Source organism: Chlorocebus sabaeus, chromosome 21, assembly GCF_047675955.1.
Source record: "Chlorocebus sabaeus isolate Y175 chromosome 21, mChlSab1.0.hap1, whole genome shotgun sequence".
Classification (NCBI taxonomy): domain Eukaryota; kingdom Metazoa; phylum Chordata; class Mammalia; order Primates; family Cercopithecidae; genus Chlorocebus; species Chlorocebus sabaeus.
The window spans coordinates 25,923,375-25,945,221 of NC_132924.1; the positions used below are offsets into that span (position 1 = coordinate 25,923,375).

The following is a 21,847-nucleotide window of genomic DNA, read 5'->3' on the forward strand; positions in this document are numbered from 1 at the left end:
GCAGTCTTCAAAACACTGCTGTAGAGTTCAATGGTTCACATTTAACAGTATGCTCTCATCCAGCGAACTAAACCCACAATTAAACTACCTTAAAATTCTACTCCTTAAAACATAATTTTTATTGTTTCTATTATATAATAAAGTTTGTCTTTACAATCCAAACTTAGTACAGAAAAAGAAATATACAAAAAGTTTTTTCTCAAAACTTAGTAAAAGACATAAATCATTAATTTAAAATGCTCAACTTCTAATCAAAAATTGAAGATAGCCTATAAAGTCAAAATGTGAAACACATTTCTCAGCAGGCAATTTAGTCAGGTACGAATTCACTATCGGCAATTTCCAGAATACAATCTACAATGACTAGGTATATCATCAAATTACAAAAGTCTGCAACTAATCTGCTCTACCAGTATCCTTATTCTGACTGGTCCCCTCATCTGATCACTCTCCATTACTGAGACCTTAGAAGACAGAGATGTAACTCTTCTTCCTCCCTCTTCTCCCCAAAGCTTTGTTATTGTTGTTGTTGCTCTAGCATATTCCTCTAAATTCTCCTAGGGTCTGTAAGGAGTCCTAACTTGCCTTAGACTTGTTGAGAACTTCTGGCATGGATTTACTTAAAATTACCTCTATGGGAAAATGTGCAAATCTGAACAACCAATTTTATCACCAACTTTTGAAATATAATCTTTTAACACTACTTTTCATGTATTATGTATGCATCAAGTATCTCCAAATCAAAGCCTGCAACAAAAATTGTTAGGCTACATTAGAAAAAGACAATATCCTTTCTTTTCAAAGGATAAGAACGAATTAAAACCAACTTAACATAACTTGCTGTTATTTGTTGCGAACTTAAATTCTGTAAGCCTAAGATGTGGTATAATATGTGGTATTTTTAATAATTGTATTATGAAGACCTGGTTCCATCATGTTGTCCCATCACAAAATAAGACAATGCTACCATGCAAATCACCTATGTAGCGTCCACATTTATTTCATAGCTTCACTCAACTTTATCTCCTTTAGTCCCACCCACTGAACAGCTGAATGGGATGAAAGATTGTTTACTGCTCTCCTGCCGCTGTAACCCGCCCCCCAACCACCACCCAAACACCCCTCACTCATTCCCTTGCAGTCTGAAGAAATAAAGAATCCAAGCAGCAATAACTGACTTGGTCATTGTTTATATCCTCCCTTCACTCTATCAGGATTCCAGAAATTTCATCCCTACCTGTACACCTGAAGTCTAAAATACTCTCCTCCCCAAGTCTGCACATAAACTTTAGGGGGAAAAACTGACTATACTCATCACCTGCATGTGCATAAATATGTAAAACAGGTTAAATGCTTAGGGATTTAGATTACCTGTTCATTTAGATTCTCAGGGGCACTAAGAAAGATACTCTCTTTCATCAAAATAAAGCCGGAAGAAAGAATTCTTAAAGCTGAACTATTTAGCAATAAACTCTCAAGAATTGTAGTAAGTTATTATTTCAGTAACTAAGAAAACACCTGGACGTCACAAATTCTTTCCTAGGACTGTAAAAACCCAAATCTGAAACAGTGTACTCTTCAAAAGTAACTTAGCAAATGGAAATGTCCTAGAAAATCTTGGTTGCTTATTTCTTACTATACAGACAGCTGAAATGGAACTCAGGAGTGGAAAATGTGAATGAAACGGCCTGTTCTTTTTCCAATATGTGGGGGAGGAAAGGAAATGAAAGGGCTCCGTACAAGAATAACTGAGAATATTGAAATATTTTCAAAAATTAATTTCCCTCAACTTCGCCACTCCACATCTCCGCTCCCTCCCTTTTCCAGGGACCCTTCCCACCCTTTCTATCTCCTCCGGGGGGCGCCCTTCCCAGGCGTTCCCTTTCCCCTACTCCTAAAAATTAAGCCCAAATACCAAACCAAACTACCGATTCTCCGTTCTCAAGACTCGCCCGCCATCCACCGGCCTTCCGGGCTGCGCCTGGAGAGAGGCAACCCCGAGAGGCGGGAGGAGGAGCGGGGAGGCGACGCGGTCACTGGAGTTGCTGCTGCAGCTGCAGCCGCCGCCGCCGCCGCCGCCGCCGCCTCCACCGCAGCCTCAGCCTGGTGCATCCTTCTTCCTCCCTCCCCGCCGCCGCCCTCCCGGGCTGGCCCACACAGCACCCTCGCCCGAGCGCTCACACTCGTCCCCACCCTCCTCGCCAGGCCCACTGCCCCACGAGGGGACTTCTGCCGAGGGGGATGCGGCCGGGGACAGGAGGAGCGGGGCCACGGGCGCCGGCGGGCACGGGAGGAGGCTGAGGGAAGGCGAAGGGACGGAGAGAAGCAAGGGCAGAGCTGAGACCACCGCGCTCAGGCTGCTCCGGCCGCGGAGGCCGCGGCTCTCCACCTCGGCCAGGGGGCCGGCCCGCCGCGGCACAGGAAATGCCGCCGCCTCGGCTCTCCTCACGTTCAATTCAAACTGTCACCGCCGCCGCCTCCCCTCCCCCCGATCCCGCCGCTGCCGCGCCCCGGGCCCGCCGTCGCCCCCACCACGGCTCCCCTCGCCGCTGCCTCCTCCTCGCCTCAGGGCGTTCCCCAGCTCGGTCCAGCGGCCGCAAGGCTTCCCGGCATTCGGAGCCGATGACCCCGAGTCGCGGCAGCCCGAAGCTGAGACTCACCCATGGTGCTGCTGTTGACGCTCCTCTCCTCAGCAGCAGCGGATCTCGCACTGACCGACATCCCCTCCCCCCTCCGCGACCAGCCCCGGCGCAGCGCAGCCCGCCGATTCTCCAAAGGCGCCTACGCCGATTTCGCGGCGTAGCTGCCCGGCGTCGCTGCCCTGCTTACGCACGCTACAGGAGGCGGACTCCTCCACTGGCTCTCGCCCGACTCCCGCTCCCTCCTCCGTCCCCCGCCCCCTCAGACGAGGCTTCCGGGCCGAGCGGAGGCTGGCTTCCATCTCGCGAGATTACCCGCTCCCCAGCTCCGCCACTTCGCTCCATTTCGAGCATGACTTCATTGGCGTCAGCAACGTTTAGCTGTTCGGGTTTAGCCGCCATGTTTAAATTGGCCGGATTTCGCACCACTGAGGTCATGGATACTCAGGCCTCTTTGCGTGTTTCTTCAACACTGCTTCTAAGGTTAACCGCGTTACATTTGTTGCCGAAAATCCTGGTAACGCTGAAAAAGACTAGTTGGTGGGGTGCGAGGGTGGGGTCTTGCCCGAATTAAAGATGGCCGCAGTCAGTGCTGCCCCGCGCTATTTCACGTCAAGTTTTGGAGCTGCGGGAGCCGCCGGGTTGGCCTCAGCGCCTCTTTACGGAATTGGCGTAAGGCAAAGAGGCGCGGCTGGAAGAACCAGACTGAGAAAGTGCCACAGGGCGGGGGCCGCATCCGCCCCTCGGCTTGTAGCTACTGACCCGACGGCTTTGTGAGTGAAAGTGAGGAGACACTTCGAGGCAGGTGTCTGTGCCCCCCATTCATCCCTGTTTCCTCGGCTACCTTGACTTTCGGGGTGAAAAGTGAAGTTAGGCCCTGTTTCCCCGACCCTTCCCTCTCGCTGTCACTCTGGTGGCCTGGCACAGCCTCAGAGGTCGGCCGCTGTAGCCCCCATTGCGGACTCTGCTGCCACCTTCGTATTGGCTCACCTTGTTGGGGCTCGATTCAGTCCTCTTGGAGCTTACGCTCCAGTTGAGAAAATGAACGGACACAGGAAACTACTGGATAAGAAAAGAGTAATAAAGGGCTACGATTGTGTGAGTTTCTACTGTAGCGATGAATGTCGCTGTCGTTGGAACCTTCCCCAAGTGCCTTCTAGTGAAAGCCTTTCTTCACTCGGAATAACCTGTGGTCTTTTGTACGTTTCTTGAACGTAATGGCTCTCTCGGTTGTATTCTTCATGCACATGTGTTACTTTTCCTGTTTAAGTACATGTTAAAGAAATGTGTATGTTCCTGTTTAACTGCATGTTAAAAAAAAAAAAAAAGTATGTGTATTTCTAAGTTGTGAGCACGTGCAAGAAAGTTCAGAGCAGAATAGCTTATATTAGTGGAACGATAAATGTCTACTAATAGAATGGATGAATAAGTGTCATTGTTGAACGAATTGAACATAAACTAAACAAAAAGTCAGTGAACTAAAGCTACCGTTTTTCATATGGATAGAGTCATTAACCCAATATTGAGGAAGAAAGGAAAAGGCAAGTTGCAGAAAGATGTATATATGACATACCATAAATAAAAGTTTAATAATTACAAAAAAGTAAGATCAAACTAAAAATCGTATAAGGAAATGATAGATAACAAATTCAGAATACTAGTTACTTCCAGAGAGGAACAGAAGGGAATGTAACAAGAAGGGTTCATTTGTATCTGTAACGTTTATTTTCTACCAGAAGTAACTTGAAAATGTGGCAAAACATTAAGCTAAGTAGAGGGCACATGGGTGTTCACTTGTAATTATTTCCTTTACTGTTCTATATACTTGAAATATTTCCAAGTATTTTTTTTTAAGAAAAGAAATTTACAGAAGCAACTTATTTGTATCTTGTAATATTTATGCCGTTTCGTAAGTCTACATTTTTACTGAACTGGTTATGAAGTCTGTCGCAACTTATCTGTTCAATCATTGCTTTAAGTTTCTGAAACTTCAAATGAACTTTTACTTTGGGAAATGTTCTTAAATTTCTATTTTTGAAAGAAAGCAGTGTAGCAAGGAGGGTAATCCGGAGTCAGACTGCCTGAGTTCAAATCCCAACTCTCTATTTATTAGGCTTGCAACCAAGAACAAGTTACTTAAACTTTTCTGTGATCCAGTTTCCTTGTCTGTAAACGGAGATAATACTTATCTAACAGGATTTTGATAAGAGTTAAATAGACTAATACATGAACACGGTGCTCAGTCAATGCTTAGTAAATATTGCCTAAATATAGATTATTTTAAAATATAAAATTAAAGCAAATACTTTTATTAATATAACCTAGTAGTTTAAAGGAAGTAAATCTTTGCCTCCCATCTCTATTGATAATATTTCTTTGAGGAAGATCTCTTAATGGGTATGAAAGAGGTGAATTGTGTTATTTTGTGCTATGAAAATGGATAAATTCTTAATATAAATAACACTAAATTCCTTGACTGAGGTTTGTTCATGTTCTCATACAAACTCCACCCCACACTATGATAGCTTCACTGTTTTTCACTGAAAATTACATGGAGTGGCCAGGCGCAGTGGCTCATGCCTGTAATCCCAGCACTTTGGGAGGACGAGGTGGGCGGATCACGTGAGGTCAGGAGTTTGAGACCAGCCTGGCTAACACGGTGAAACCCCGCATCTACTGAAAATACAAAAAATTAGCCGGGTGTGGTGGCGCATACTTGTAATCCCAGCTACTCGTGAGGCTGAGGCAGGAGGATCGCTTGAACCGAGGAGGCAGAGGTTGCAGTGAGCCCAGATAGCACCACTGTACTCCAGCCTGGGCTACAAGAGCAACTTTAAAAAAAAAAAAAGAAAAGAGAAAAAAAAAATTATACAGAGTGTTACAGGTAATGAAATAATGATATTCTGAGGAACTTTCTTTGTAGGGAGGTTTAATAGCCAGTGTTCTATAATGCATATACGTGTGTGTGTTATGGAAATTATACGTGGTGCATGAGGAAAGAGAATTGTATTGATTTTATGATCTCTTTATTGCACTGTTTACGATATTTGTTAATAAAATATAGCCTAGACTTTAACCTACTGATTCAGAAACAGGTTTAAAAAAAACTGATCTGAAATTCTGGACAGACCATATAGATAGTTTCCACCACATGTTTACGGTGTCCAAACTCAGGTGGGCCTTCAACTTTACCAAGCAATGCTTGTTCACCTAGTTGTGTCTCTCTTGTTTTCCACAACAGCCACTTCTGATATTCTCCTTATTTTTCAAACCATTCCCCTCACTTATTCTCAAATAAGAGAATAGAAAAAAATAGAAACCATCAAAGAGGAACTCAGGCTGAGCATGATGGCTCATGCCTGTAAACCCAGAACTTTGGAAGGGCCAAGGCGGGCACATCATCTGAAGTCAGGAGTTCGACACCAGTCTGGCCAACATGATGAAACCCCATCTCTACTAAAAATACAAAAATTAGTCAGATGTGGTGGGTGCCTGTAATCCCAGCTACTAAGGAGGCTGAGGCAAGAGAATTGCTTGAACCAGGGAGGCGGAGGTTGCAATGAGCCAAGATCGCGCCACTGCGCTCCAGCCTAGGTGACAGAACCAGGCTCCGTCTCAGAAAAAAAAAAAAAGAGGAACTCCAACAACTTTATGCCTCCATACTCATTCTTTCAAGTGTCACAATAGATTAGGTGCCGCCCTGTCTGAGGCACATATCTCTGCCAGTTCCCTGTATTCCATCTCTTTGTGCTCATTCTCTAGATTTTCACTCCTCCTGCCTTTCCAGGAACTGCAGTCAATGGGTTCTTTATTCAACAAGCTTCTGGATTCTGCAACTACCACTCCACTGAAATTCTCAACAAGGTCACCAAGAACCTCTGTGTTCAATCTAGTAGACCCTTTGTCTTATTTTGCTTGACCTTTCTGCAGCATTTGATACTAGAACCCTTGGCCTTCTGCATTCATATTCCTTGATTTGTGAAACCACACTTTCCTAGTTTTTCTCCTAGATCTCTGTGTCTTTATTTTACCTTTCAGGACCCCCTTCTGGCTGTCAGATATCCATGAACTCCAAAGTTGTGTGCAGTTTGTTTCTATCTCACTTTTTACATTCTCCTTTATGTGGTTTCATTCACCTCCCTGGCTTCAGCCACCATATATACACTAGTAACTGCTAATGCAAATTTCTAGTCCAGTTCTCTCTTCTGACTGCAAATCTACATGTCTTACTGCCTTCAAAATATGTCCTGATGTTCCAAGATATCTCAAATATCCCAAACTAAACTCTTTATTTTACCAGCTTTTATGTTTCTAATCTCTAAGTGGTATCATCAACCCAATTTTGTAAACCAGAAATATGGGTATAATACTCAGCCCCTTTCTCTCTCTTACCTCCTACAGCCATTAGAAAGTCCTATCAGTTTTTCCTTCTCAACTCTAATTTTCCATTTCTCTCCGCTTCATTACTGTTCTATTTAAGCCAATATTATCTCCTGCCTCAACTCCTTGCAGTAGCTTTTCTGGCCTGTTATACTGCAACTCATCCTTCACATCGTACCCAGAGTGACCTTTCTAAACTTTAACTATGTCAGTCCCCTGTTTAAAGTCTTAAAATTTTCCCTGAGGAAACTTGCATGACACATTCCTTCATTTCTGGCTAATCTGCTATACCTTGCTCACTCTAAATCCTAGTAAGCCCTACTGCTCCCACTTCACTCTCCTTTTTACACTTGCATTCCTTACCTGGCTTTTCCTTTAAGTCTCAGCTTAACCACCATTTTCTCTAAAAGTCTTCCTTGATCACCAAAAACTAGGCTAGGCACCCTCTCACCTCCCATAGTATCTTGTGTTTACTCCTATGGTGGTTCTAGTAGTAGAGTTTGTAAATACTTGTCTCTTCCATTTAAGAGAGACAAGTCTAAGTCAAAACTCCTTAAAGTCAGGATCTCTTGTCTTGTCCATTTCTGTAACCTCAGCACCTGGCCCAGGATATGGTATTCATTACTTTATTCGACAATTACTTCTTGAGTAATAATTGGATACTAGGCACTTGCGCAGTGGTTAAAGTGTGGAATGGGGAAACCTCAAGAGGGATTCTCTTGAGACATGCCAAGCGGTCAATGTCTTAATTACAAAAATAAGACGTATTTTTTACCTTTTTCGTTCCCATTCTTTCATGAGCACACAATGTCATTTTCCAGAGACTGTGAAGTGTGATATTGCAACAGCTTGAATGCAAAAACAAAATAATCCAGCTACCTTCTATTAAGCTAGACATTAAAGGGGTTTGCAAAAATGTAAAGCAAGGACACTCCAAACGGTTTCTTTGTTGTTGTTTTGGAAGATACAGTTATTTTTCATCAAAATATATTTTTTACATTATCATGTAATGGTTTATTGCTATTTGATGAATTTTAATGAATTGGTTTTTTAATGAAGTAATATTTTAAAACACTCAGTTTTAATTTTTAATACAGTAAATATCAATAGATATATTTCACATGAAGAAACACTCTTTGGGGTTCTCGATAATGTTTGAGAATGTAAAGGAGTACTGAGACCAAAAGTTTGAGAACTGCTGCACTAGCACATATGTGAGCTCAATGTAGACGTGTTAAATAATTAGTGAATGTCAGTTTGCCAAAACTCCGGCACACAGCTGCTTAATGTTTCTTAATAAAGGTACCACCCAAATGCCCAGACTTCGTATCTGAACAGGTAAAAACATTGCCCAGATTTAATATTTGAATATGCAAAGTGAAAGTATTCTTTAGGTCAATGTGCTTTGTCAACTATGGAGTGTTATGCAAATATTCTTGTTTTAGTAATTGTCTATGATAAATATGGACCAACATTCTAGCTGGCAGTAGAACCAGGATTGCCTATAATAACCTGAAGGTTATTTTTTATAGCCAGCCATTTCAAACATTCATTTCATTTCATCCATATAACAATTTTATGAAATAGGTATTAAACCCACTTTTTAATTGAGTAAAGCAAAGTTCAAAGAAATGAAATGATTTCCCTTTAGGTCTTAACATTTTATAAGACTCTGAGACAAGGTTCAGAGAACTCATACTTTTCCAATACATGAGATCTCAGGTGAAGAGATTTATTTCTCTATTGTCCTGAATCCTATCCTTTATTTGCTGGACATTAGTCTGGTGAGAGGGTAAGATGGCTGTTACAATCTTCAGGTACTTTTTTACCTTTGATGCAAGAAGAAGGACCAGTGAATGGTATTAGGTCTATATGAAGGTTCAATTTGAGGGCCAACTCAGAACATAACAGTAAAAATGAGATGGCACCTCTCAGAGAACAGATCTGTCCTGTTTTCTACATTACCAAAAATTAGCACACATGGTCAGGTTGAGTGGTGGAGGTGAAGCTTGAGACTTCAGGTGTGTGTTTTATGAACCGGGTTAGGCAATCTACAATATTTTGCTATTAACAGTAACATCCAAGTATCCAAAAAGCCCTTGAGTGCTTTATATTCCTCCTTTGAAAGATATTGGAAGACGATTGAGAAATTATGTGGAAAAGAAAGAGCCATTAACTAAAACTTTTTTCTCGTGAAAATTAAAGATATGTAACTTGTTCATAAAAGCTGCAACTAGGGCTGGGCACGGTGGCTCACGCCTGTGATCCCAGCACTTTGGGAGGCTGAGGCGGGTGGATCACGAGCTCAGGAGTTCGAGACCAGCCTGGCCAACATGGTGAAACCCCGTCTCTACTGAAATGCAAAAATTAGCTGGGCGTGGTGGTGCACGCCTATAATCCTGCTACTGGAGAGGCTGAGGCAGGAAAATGGCTTGAACCCAGGAGGCGGAGGTTGCAGTGAGCCGATTGTGCCACTGCACTCCAGTCTGGGTGATAGAGCAAGACTCCGTCTCAGAGAAGAAAAAAAAAAAAAAAAAGGTTGAAACTAATTTAGTTCCATATGAATTAATTTTTTTAAATCAGATTTAAAATATGAAAACTCTTCATTCAAGATATAGCCAGCCCTCTGTATCTGTGGGTTCCACACCCACGGATTCAACCAACCACAGAAAAAATTTTTTTAAATTGTGCCTGTACTGAACGTGTACAGACTTACTCTTCTCATTGTTCCTTAAACAATATAGTATAACAGCCATTTACATAGCACTTACATTTTATTAGGTATTATAAGTAATCTAGAGATGATTTAAAGTATAAGAGAGGTTGTGTATAAGTTATATGCAAGTACTACACCATTTCATAGAGTTGGGCATCCAAGGATTTTGTCATTCCTTCGGAGGTACTGGAACCAATCCCCCTCTGATACTGAGAGACAAGTATTACACAAGAGAAATATTCTGCCATTCACAAAATCTTGTTTAAGTGTCATGAAATACACCAGGGAATCAAGGTAGGTATGGTTTAAATATTTTTATATTTAACTTTGGAATATTCGAAAATTGTACATTCTAATGTTAAGTTCATGATTAAATAGCATAGTTATTAGAGGAAAGTTCTCTTGAGATCAAAGAATCAAATAATTGACAATGTTAATGTTCTGCAAATTCAAGGGAATATTGACATGCCCTTTTATAGATTAAGAATCTGTAAGGTACAGGAAGTCAAGTGACACTTGCAAGGCTATAGAACTAATGAACGAAGTTTTTTTTTTCTAAAAAATAAAGCCTCATAGCTTTCTTTTTCTTTTTAAAAATCAAACTTCACCCCACAAAGGAAGAAAAGCCAAAAGACATAGTAATAATAACAAAACAAAAGAAAATGAGAGAATCATGCAGCTTGAAGCCCGAGAGATTTAAACAAACAGCAAAAAAGCAGAGCAAATAACTCCCATTCTTAAATTAGTCACCTCAGGAAGAGTTTTTCTTTTTCTCACCAGCCAAGGAGGGAAGGGGGAGGAAGCAGTGCAGAAATAGGATGTTTGAATCCAGACTGCCCCAGGGGGCCGGATTTATCTCAACTTATCACTGGAGGCTCAAGGAATTTTCAAATTCCAGGGCTCTTCTGGAACCTTAGTTCTAATGCAGATAAGAGCCTCACTTCCCTCTGAAGACTCTGTATCACTGGTAATAGACTGGCAGCACGGTTGCCTCAGGGACCAAAGGAAGAGACGAAACCATTTACCTCGGTATTCTCTTGCCAATCAGTGCCTTGTTGTAGAGCTATCCAATCTGATTACACAGTAGAAATACCGCTAAACACAATACTGGAGAAAAATCCAAAGTACATCAAAGAAAATCTATTATAAGTGGAAAAGGCCATTGTTGCCAACTCCCTTTGGCATTTTCCTACCATTGACTCAGAAACTAACTGAAATAGGAAACAGGGACACATGGTTCTAGGGGAAACCAGCTGCCTTCAACAACCAGACTTAGTATATTGACTTTGGCAATAATTGAATGCCTCCTGCACTAGAAGAGACTCCTGAAATTGAACTGAATTGAACTTTAGTAATTTTATGTAGATGAAACGTGAGGTTAGAACCAGGCTGATTTCAGCAAGCAATAAGAACCTGCTCTCTCTGAGTTGGCCTTTCTAGCGTACGTCTGATGAGTGACTGTTTCCTGAAGATGCACTTCAGAGACCTCATATCCAGGAAAACAGGAAATTTGGAGAGGAAGCAAATTAGCCTGTGCCAGACTGATCCACTTGCTTTAAGCAAAGCAGTTGCATTGGATTACTGTGGAGACTGACTGGTAGAGGACAAATGCTTAGCAATAATTTAAAAATTATGATGTGTCATTACTCCCCTCCTTCGTGAGGCTCCCAACAACTCAAGAGATTCTTTCCCGTACTGTATCTCTAATCATTTGATATTGATTGGATCCTATTTTAGGGAGGTACTGAAGCATCCATTTTTTAAAAAAAGAGCAAATGATGGTGTTTGTGATTGTTATCCATGATGTGTTCCTTTTCATGAGCAGAATCATGATTATGATGTATTTATGGTTCTTGGTTGATACTCCTTTTTCTTTTATTTTCTTTTAGAAATTTGGCAGTAAGTGATAACATCTTGCCAGCCAAACACTATAAACAGATAAACAGAGTTTATGAAACCAAAATAATTGTCATTTTTATTATCCAAAATGGTAGCAATGCAGCATTAAACACTGATGTTGAACTCTGGATATTTCCCCTTCAGGTTCTTATTCCCAAGACTACATTTGTGTCCTAATAGACTCTAATGTCTTAGAGTTGGAAGAGACCTTATAATTCTAAATCAGTTACCAAATTCAAGAACTTCCTCAAATATGATTTTTTAATGTCATGTATACAGCCCACAATAACAACTATTGAAACTATAAATGTTAGAGTTTGAATTTAAATGAAGCAGCTGTACTGCAGATGATATAATATTACTGCCTAACTGTGGTTCACATATGGTGTGGACATAATTCCCTTTCCCTTTCACGATTTATGACACACAAGTGAGCAAACTCTTCTGAAATTTTTCTTTCTGATAAAAGTGTTCATTTAATTGTTCGTTATTTCAAAATGCATTTTTGCTTTGAGCTAAATGTCCATGACATGCAGATGCTATCAATGAATGCTAGACAACTAAAATGTTTTCTCTTGTAAAATCTAGCTGTTTTTGCAAATCTATGAGCAAACATGACCATGGGTTACTTTTGCTATGAGACTGCAGACCATGGGGTAGACTAAATCTTAGCCCTCTAAAGCAGAACCTAGCATAATATCTTGCACATAGTAGGCACTCAAATATTTATTGGAAATAATTGCATATATTTTGGAGGCTTATATGTGGTTTAGAAAATAGAGTGGAAAAAACAGCACCAAAAAGGGACAAAAAAAAAGTTAAAAAAGTGGAACTTAAGTATTGCAAATAGGAAGAAATTGTTATATTATCTTCATAGTTGCTCCTTAATTTATCTCCAGCTTCCATTGCATGCACACACAAACAAATTGAGAAAAAAGGAAAAACAACAGTTCCTACACAATTTCCCCCCAGATTTCAAATCTGGCAGAGACTTCTCTGTTTTTAGCGTCTAAATGACAGACAAATAAAAGGCTTGACTAACTCTGCCATTGGCCAGGTTGGGTCAAGAGAACAAATCCCTTTTTACTTTTTACTTTTCTTGCTTCAGTTCAGCTGCTTCTAGCCCCTCTCCCTTCTGATCAGTTCTAGACAAAAGGCAGTCCTGACTCTTAGCTTCCCAAGATATGTACTAACCTATTAGTGAAAAGTATGCACAAGCCTTCCCAGACATATGGTGCGCTTTTTCTTTTTTTTTTTTCCAATTTCTTTTTTTGAGACAGAGTCTTCCTCTGTCACCCAGGCTGAAGTGCAGTGACGTGATCCTGGTTCACTGCAACCTCCACCTCCCAGGTTCAAGCGATTCTCCATTCTCAGCCTCCCGAGTAACTGGCATTATAGGCGCCCACCACCACACCTGGCTAATTTTAGTATTTTTAGTAGAGACGGAGTTTTACCATGTTGCCCAGGGTGGTCTTGAACTCCGATCTCAGGCAATCCTGCCCACCTTGGCCTCCCAAAGTGCTGGGATTACAGGCGTGAGCTACCACACCCGGCCCCCTATGGTGCTTAATCAAGGTGAACTCTGAAAAGAAAAAAAGAGAAGGAAAAGATGATGAAAGTAAAGCCCTCTCTTCAGTCACTGGCAGATACTCTCTCTTCCTCTCTCCTTTTGTCACCAAATACACAACAATCTCCAGCAAAGCAGTCTTTCACTTTACATGTAAAATGATTTGATGAAGGAATCAATAAACGTAATCCATCACATAAACAGCACACATGATTATGTCAATAGATGCAAAAAAGGCCTTTGACAAAATTCAACAGTGCTTCATGCTAAGAACTCTCAATAAACTAGGTATTAATGGAACGTATCTCAAAATAATAAGAGCTATTTATGACAAACCCACAGCCAATATCATAATAAATGGGCAGAAACTGGAAGCATTCCCTTTGAAAACCAGCACAAGACAAGGATGCCCTCTCTCACCACTCCTATTCAATATAGTATTGGAAGTTCTGGCCAGGGCAATCAGGCAAGAGAAAGAAATAAAGGTATTCAATTAGGAAATGAGGAAGTCAAATTGTCTCTGTTTGCAGATGACATGATTGTATGTTTAGAAAACCCCATCATCTCAGCCCAAAATCTCCTTAAGCTGATAAGCAACTTCAGCAAAGTCTCAGGATACAAAATCAATGTGCAAAAGTCACAAGCATTCCTATACACCATTAACAGACTAACAGAGAGCCAAATCACGAGTGAATTCCCATTCACAATTGCTACAAAGAGAATAAAATACGTAGGAATCCAACTTAAAAGGGATGTGAAGGACCTCTTCAAGGAGAACTACAAACCACTGCTCAATAAAAAAAAAGAGGACACATACAAATGGAAGAATATTCCATGCTCATGGATACAAAGAATCAATACCATGAAAATGACCATACTGCCCAAAGTAATTTATAGATTCCATGCCATCCCCATCAAGCTACCAATGACTTTCTTCACAAAATTGGAAAAAACTACTTTAAAGTTCGTATGGAACAAAAAAAGAGCCCACGTTGCCAAGACAATCCTAGGCAAAAAGAACAAAGCTGGAGGCATCATGCTACCTGACTTCAAACTATACTGCAAAGGTACAATAATCAAAACAGCATGGTACTGGCACTAAAACAGATATATAGACCAATGGAACAGAACAGAGGCCTCAGAAATAACACCACACATCTACAACCATCTGATCTTTGACAAACCTGATAAAAACAAGAAATGGAGAAAGGATTCCCTGTTTAATAAATGGTGCTGGGAAAACTGGCTAGCCATATGTGGAAAGCTGAAACTGGATCCCTTCCTTACACCTTATACAAAAAATTAATTCAAGATGGATTGAAGACTTAAATATTAGACCTAAAACCATAAAACCCTAGAAAAAACCTAGGCAATACCATTCAGGACATAGGCATGGGCAAGGGCTTCATGACTAAAACACCAAAAGCAACGGCAATAAAAGCCAAAATAGACAAATGGGATCTAATTAAACTAAAGAGCTTCTGCATGGCAAAAGAAACTACCATAAGAGTAAACAGGCAACCTACAGAATGGGTGAAAATTTTTGCAATCTACCCATCTGACAAAGGCCTAATATCCAGAATCTACAAGGAACTTTAACAAATTTACAAGAAAAAAACAACCCCACCAAAAAGTGGACAAAGGATATGAACAGACACTTCTCAAAAGAAGACATCTATGCAGCCAACAGACACATGAAAAAATGCTCATCATCACTGGTCATCAGAGAAATGCAAATCAAAACCATGATGAGATACCATCTCACGCCAGTTAAAATGGCAATCGTTAAAAAGTCAGGAAACAACAGATGCTGGAGAGGATGTGGAGAAATAGGAACGCTTTTATACTGTTGGTGAGGGTGTAAATTGGCACGACCATTGTGGAAGACAGTGTGGTGATTCCTCAAGGATCTAGAATCAGAATTACCATTTGACCCAGTAATCCCATTACTGGGTGTATACCCAAAGGATTATAAATCATTCTACTATAAGAACACATGCACACGTATGTTTATTGTGGCACTATTCACAATAGAAAAGACTTGGAACCAACCCAAATGTCCATCAGTGATAGACTGGATTAAAAAAATGTGGCACATATACACCATGGAATACTATGCAGCCATAAAAAAGGATGAGTTCATGTCCTTTGTAGGGACATGGATGAAGCTGGAAACCATCATTTTGAGCAAACTATCACAAGGACAGAAAACTAAACACCACATGTTCTCACTTATAGGTGGGAAGTGAACAATGAGAACACTTGGACACAGGGTGGGGAACATCACACACCAGAGCCTGTGGTGGGGTAGGGGGATGGGGGAGGGATAGCATTAGGAGAAATACCTCATGTAAATGACGAGTTAATGGATGCAGCACACCAACATGGCACATGTATACGTATGTATCAAGCCTGCACGTTGTGCACATGTACCTTAGAACTTAAAGTATAATAATTAAAAAATGATTTGCTGAAAGAAGAAAACAATATTATACCTTGACACCAATCATTCCAGCTACTGTAGCTGTGCCATTTTAGGTATATAATTTCTTTGGTAAATCGAAAAGATGTCAAGTATGTGAAGGTAATTGAGGATGGCTGCAGAATGGAATGTATGTAGATCCTCAAGTCATTTCAGATTTCCTGCCTACCTTTTTCTCAAAAAAGCACAAGCATCAGATATGGTGAAAGTTGAGGGAGGAGGCATGGTCAGGAAGAGGGAATATGTTAAGGCTCAGTTGCAAAGGTTGTGTTAACTTACCCTAGCCAGTAGGTTGATCTAGGGTGATTTAATTGTCTTAATCTAAAGACTAATATACTTAAAATGACCTACTAAAGGTGAAGTATTTACTCCCATCGAAGAAAGAAAGAAATGTGGGAAAGATATTCTTGATTTTCTTCTCATTGTTTTATAGTTTATATGACGACAAGTGGGGATAAGTGAATGGGAAAATACCTTAATAACTTCTTCCTGTAATCTTAATGCCATGCCATGCCAGAATGAGATACATCAAAAAACAAATCGTTCACAAACCTCCAAAGATCCTTGAAATTCCTCAAGGTTTATAATAAACACTGTGTTAAAGAAATTGCAACAAACAAGGAGGGTAAGGGCGATGAAGGAAGTGAAGGAAGGGACAAAGGACATGAGTGGAGGGAGCAAGTGTCTAGAACAGCTCACTCACACAACAGGGGCCCCACATCAACTCTCTAAATCCCAGATATTGTTAGACATTCACATATGTTATGCCCTATCCTCACAAAAACTTCTCAGGGCAAGTATTACTCTTTTGTTTTCTCATGGTAGAAAACAAAGCTCAGAGAAGTTAAGTAATTTGCAAAAGTTGCACAGCTACTAAGCAACAAAGCCAATACTTGGTCTGCCTTATCATGCTGCCTTTCTCCTATTGTGTATACGATATAGAAATAAATTACTTTATCCTGTTGTGTATACAGGATATAGAAAAATTTTCATCCAGGCCGAGTCCAGTGGCTTGCGCCTGTAATCCCAGCACTTTGAGAGGCTGAGGCGGGCGGATCACCTGGGGGTTCACCCAGGCCTTTAGAGTGATTCTTCTATTAGTCTTCTCAGGCTGTCATAACAAAATACCACAAACTGGGTGGCTTATAATGCCAGAAATTAATTTTCTCACAGTTCTGGAGGCTAAAAGTCCAGGATCGAGGTGTTAGCAAATTCAGTTTCTCCTGAGGCCCCTCTCCTTGGCTTGCAGATGGTCACCTTGTCACTGTGTCCTCACGTGGTCCTCCCACTGTGTGTGTACCTCTGTGTGTCCAAATTCCTTCTTATTAAGACACCAGTCAGATTGGACTAGGGTGCACCGTAACAGCTTCATTTTGACCTAACTTTCAAAGGCCTTATCTCTACAAATACAGTTCCATTTTGAGGACTAGGGGTTAGGACTTCAACATATAAATTTTTGAGGGATGTAGTTCATCCCATACCATTCTCCATGCAAGCTACCAAAGTCTAGTTAATATGTATACCTTTTGATTCAGCAATTCCTGTTTTAAATGTTTGTCTTAGAAAAATAACTAGTACATATATCAAAAGATTTTTTGTTATGTTTTGGTTTTTTGAGATGGAGCCTTGCTCTGTTGCCCAGGCTGGAGTACAATGGCACGATATTGGCTCATGCAACCTCCACTCCTGGATTCAAGCAATTCTCCTGCCTCAGCCTCCCAAGTAGATGGGATTAAAGGCACCCACCACTGTGCCCAGCTAATTCTTGTATTTTTTTTTTTCCAGTAGAGATAGAGTTGTCACCATGTTGTCCAATTTTGAACTCACAAACTCCTGACCTTAAGTGATCCGCCCACCTCTGCCTCCCAAAGTGCTGGGATTACTGGTGTGAACCACCGCGCCAGGTGTCAAAAGATATTTATGTAAGGATGCTGATTATAGCACTGATTGAAACAGCAAAAATAGTAAATAACCTAATTGTCTGTTAATAGGACAGTTGTATCATAAATTGCAGTCCAATCATATAAATAACACCAGGCCTGAAAAGATGTCCATGGTAAGTCAAAAACCTCAAGTTGTAGAAAGCTGTATATAGTCTGAACTCATGTTTAAAAATTATATCATGGCCAGGTGCCATGGCTCACGCCTGTAATCCCAGCACTTTGGGAGACCAAGGCAGGCGGAATCTTGAGGTCAGAAGTTCAACACCAGCCTGGGCAAGATAGTGAAACCCTGTCTCTACTAAAAATACAAAAATTAGCCCCGCGCAGTGGCGGGTGCCTGTAATCCCAACTACTTGGGAGGCAGGAGAATCACTTGAACCTGGGAGGCAGATGTTGCAGTGAGCTGAGATCACGCCACTGCACTCCAGGGTGATAGAGCAAGACTCCATTTCAAAAAAGAAAGAAAAATTGTCATCCAGTTTGACATTATCTTATTATATCATTCAAAGTTCATTACTGTATTCCCTCAGCAAATAAACTACCACTGGTAAATTTTAAAATATATGTTAATGTGTCTGGTAGCCATTAGTCAGAAGTATTTGCTAGGGCAATTTTGAACTCACAAGTGATACTCTGGTAAGTAGAAGAAAATTCCATGGTCTTGAGTTCTCATTGTTGGTGAGGTGAAGAGTACCAGGAGAGCCACTCTTGTTGACTCTGTTTATTGTAGGGTAGGGTGGTGCTGGTATTTGGAATACTAATAAAGCAGTGACTGGGTCTATCACTTCAGTTATCAAAAGAAAGAGGCTTTGATGGGTTGTGAGCACTCATGACTGTCTTTGTGAGAAGTGTACACATACTTATTGTTCCCTGTGAAAAATGAGGACTTTGTATACATAGGCCTGTACAGTGGTATGAAAAGTACTTCTAGAGAATCTCTGAAGCAGCAGAACTCTTGATCAGCTCATCTCCCAAAATCTTATCATTTCTCTTCAGATAGCAATAGGAGCAGTTTGAATGTGCTATAGCCTGTCTATAAGTGTGATGTCTGGGAATTAAGTTTATCTTCCAAATCTTTCCTATCTCCAGCTCTTGATATCACTTTTATTCTTGTAAGTACCTCATCTTTGTTCAAACTCAATAGGTCCCAAAAGCACAATGTTTACATCTGTCATCAGACATGTATTCCTGAATGGGAATGGAGGTGAAGAGCATGAGGATAGTAGGCCCCTCCTAAGGGACTGGAGAAGAAACAGTTATAATCAGGAAGGCTGTGGGCACAAAGAGAAACCTATCAATTTTCCTATGTTGCCTGAGACATAATGCTGGAAATCAACAGAACCCTGTCAGTCACTGGGAGTTTATTTCACCCACTAGTGAGGGGAGTGTGGAAATAGCCAGAGGCCTGAAGGCTTACATGAGCAGAACTCCTTATACTTGAATGGTCTCCCTTGCTATTGCCCTGGGTGAGCCTGACGACCCTTTGCCCCAGTCCTTGTAGGCACCATGAAGGGGCAGAAAGAGAGGGGCTTTGCAGTTAGAATAGAGTTAAGCTCAAATCACAACTCAGCCTCTTACTGGCTGTTTGACTTTGGGCAAATCAACCTGTCTCACAGGGCTAATTTTAAGGATTCAATGAGATGACGTGAGTAAGAGCTTTGCACAGTGCCTGCTACACAACTGGGACAAAATATACAGCAGATCTTTTCAGGATCCTTGCTTAGTACTGCACCAGAACCAAAGCATTGCCTTAAACCTAAACCCTGGCAGCTCTGAGTCTTGACCCCTTGCCTAAATCCTGCTGAGTTCTTTCTCTAGGTTTGGACCCTGTTTTCAGATTCCTTCCGGCACCAGGATGCAGCTTCAGACAAATATCCTGCCTGCTTACACCTGCCAACTACACTCCAAGTTGAAGGCCAGCTTAAGTCAGACTAGAGTCTCTTGGGCACCTTAGACTTAGTGACTTAGACCAGTGGTTCTCAGCCTTTTCTGGGACTACCTCAAATTTAAATCTCTGTTGGCAGGGCCTGGGAATCTGCATTTGTAAAAAATTTTTATTTCCATACTTTTTGGGGGAACAGATGGTATTCAATTACATGGTAAGTTCTTTAATGGTGATTTGTGAGATTTTGGTGCACCCATCACCCAAGCAATATACACTGAACCCAATTTGTAGTATGTTATCCCTCACACAATGAAAACAATTTTTTTTATTATACTTTAAATTCTAGGGTACATGTGCACAACGTGCAGGCTTGATACATACGTATACATGTGCCATGTTGGTGTGCTGCACCCATCAACTCGTCATTTACATGAGGTATTTCTCCTAATGCTATCCCTACCCCCTCCCTCTACCCCACCACAGGCTCCGGTGTGTGATGTTCCCCACCCTGTGTCCAAGTGTTCTCATTGTTCACTTCTGACCTGTAAGTGAGAACATGCAGTGTTTGGTTTTCTGTCCTTGTGATAGTTTGCTCAGAATGATGGTTTCCAGCTTCATCCATGTCCCTACAAAGGACATGAACTCATCCTTTTTTATGGCTGCATAGTATTCCATGGTGTATATGTGCCACATTTTCTTAATCCAGTCTATCACTGATGGACATTAGGGTTGGTTCCAAGTCTTTTCTATTGTGAATAGTGCCACAATAAACATACATGTTCACGTGTCTTTATAGTAGCATGACTTATAATCCTTTGGGTATATACCCAGTAATGGGATCACTGGGTCAAATGGTATTTCTAGTTCTAGATCCTTGAGGAATCGCCACACTGTCTTCCACAATGGTTGAACTAGTTTACACTTCCACTAACTGTAAAAGTGTTCCTATTTCTCCACATCCTCTCCAGCACCTGTTGTTTCTTGACTTTTTATGATCACCTTTCTAATCTCAAAATAATAACAGCTATTTATGACAAACCCACAGCCAATATCATACTGAATGGGCAAAAACTGGAAGCATTCCATTTGAAAACTGGCACAAGACAGGGATGCCCTCTCTCACTACTCCTATTCAACATAGTGTTGGAAGTTCTGGCCACGGCAATTAGGCAGGAGAAAGAAATAAAGGGTATTCAATTAGGAAATGAGGAAGTCAAATTGTCTCTGTTTGCAGATGACATGACTGTATATTTAGAAAATGCCATCGTCTCAGCCCAAAATCTCCTTAAGCTGATAAGCAACTTCAGCAAAGTCTCAGGATACAAAATCAATGTGCAAAAGTCACAAGCATTCCTATGCACCAATAACAGACAAACAGAGAGCCAAATCACGAGTGAACTCCCATTCACAATTGCTTCAAAGAGAATAAAATACCTAGGAATCCAACTTACAAGGGATATGAAGGACCTCTTCAAGGAGAACGACAAACCACTGCTCAACGAAATAAAAGAGGACACAAACAAATGGAAGAATATTCCATGCTCCTGGATAGGAAGAATCAATATTGTGAAAATGGCCATACTGCCCAAAGTAATTTATAGATTCAGTGGCATCCCCATCAAGCTACCAATGACTTTCTTCACAGAATGGGAAAAAACTACTTTAAAGTTCATATTGAACCAAAAAAGAGCCCACATTGCCAAGACAATCCTAAGCCAAAAGAACAAAGCTGGAGGCATCGCACTACCTGACTTCAAACTACACTACAAGACCACAGTAAGCAAAACAGCATGGGGATCTGCATTTTTAAATACTCCCATTTATTCACTAGAAGGGCCACCTCATTAATCTTTTTTTTTTCTTTTTTTTTTTTTTGAGACAGAATCTCTGTCACTCAGGCTGGAGTGTAGTGGCAGGCTCTGCAACCTCCACCTCCTGGGTTCAAGTGATTCTCCTCCCTCAGCCTCCTGAATAACTGGGACTACAGGTGCATGCCACCACGCCTGGCTAATTTTTTATATTTTTAGTAGAGACGGGGGTTTCACCGTGTTAACCAGGATGGTCTTAATCTCCTGACTCATGATCCACCCACCTTGGCCTCCCAAAGTGCTGGGATTACAGGCATGAGTCACTGCACCAGGCCCTCACCTCACTAATCTTCAACCATTTTTGCTTCCTTGCAGAAGTTTCCAGTAAACTTTATAACCAAGGCCTTGAATTCTACTTTGCAGATAGTAGATGCTTAATAGATGTTTATTGAGGAAATAAATGCTTTCTGTTAGATGATATTTTTGTCATACAAAAATAATTAGCCATGGAATTTATAAAATAATGTT

The 21,847-nt window shown here is 41.0% G+C and overlaps 1 protein-coding gene and 1 pseudogene across 1 annotated transcript in view; one reads left to right on the forward strand and one right to left on the reverse strand.

The window, feature by feature from the left end:
* SEPTIN7 (septin 7) overlaps window positions 1-2,768 on the reverse strand; it is a 105,583-nt gene extending 102,815 nt beyond the window's left edge. Inside the window, exon 1 of the mRNA XM_038004831.2 lies at window positions 2,661-2,768. The gene's annotated coding sequence lies outside the window, so the exon portion shown is untranslated. The remainder of the gene's footprint in view (window positions 1-2,660) is intronic.
* Window positions 2,769-3,215: 447 nt separating this feature from the next.
* The window catches only part of LOC103227366 (glycine cleavage system H protein, mitochondrial-like), a 32,858-nt pseudogene continuing 14,226 nt past the window's right edge, over window positions 3,216-21,847 (forward strand).